This window comes from Dermacentor variabilis, chromosome 5 (assembly GCF_050947875.1).
Source record: "Dermacentor variabilis isolate Ectoservices chromosome 5, ASM5094787v1, whole genome shotgun sequence".
NCBI lineage: Eukaryota > Metazoa > Arthropoda > Arachnida > Ixodida > Ixodidae > Dermacentor > Dermacentor variabilis.
Window position 1 is genome coordinate 59,542,535 of NC_134572.1, and position 755 is coordinate 59,543,289.

Sequence of the window (755 nt, forward strand, 5' to 3'; positions counted from 1 at the left end):
GATGGGCTTGTGGGTAAAAGCGACTAAGGCGCACTTCTCGGTCTAAATGCTGAGGCCTTGAGCACGCAGGTACGATGATGTTAGGGTCACTGCTTTTTGGAGCAGTGCACGCACCTGGAGACGTAACTGCCGAGGCCCATCTGCGTATGTCGTCAGCATATATGGAAAGGTTTACTGCATGTGGTGGAACCTCGTCAATTCCAAGGAGTGCAAGGTTGTACAAAGTAGGGCTAAGAACCCCACCGTGCGGGACGCCACCGCCAGTGTAAGGGTCAGCGGTTTGGACATCTGCACTATGCATAAAAAAGGATCTTTTGAATAGATAGCTCCCAATCCACCGCAACATGCGTCCACCAATTCCTTTATTTTCCAGGGCATCAAGGATGGCTTCACGCGTTGTATTATCATGGGCGCTTTGCACATCGAGGAAAAGTGCAACCGATATACGCTTGCGGTGTTTTTCTTGTAGACGTCACGAGCTCGATGACGTTGTCAATAGAGGAACAGCCTCTTCTGAACCCAGCCATGGCCTCGAGGTATACGTTGTGGCACTCGATACCACTCTAGGCGTGTGAGAATCATTATTTTCATGACCTTCCCAACACAGCTGGACAGCGCAATGGGTCGGTAGGACGCTAGGTCAAGTGGAGACTTTCCAGGCTTCAGGAGTGGTATCAAGCGGCTGGACTTCCACCGCTCCGGAACGACGCCATCATTCCATGACTGGTTGTAACATTCCAGAAGTCTACCTCGGC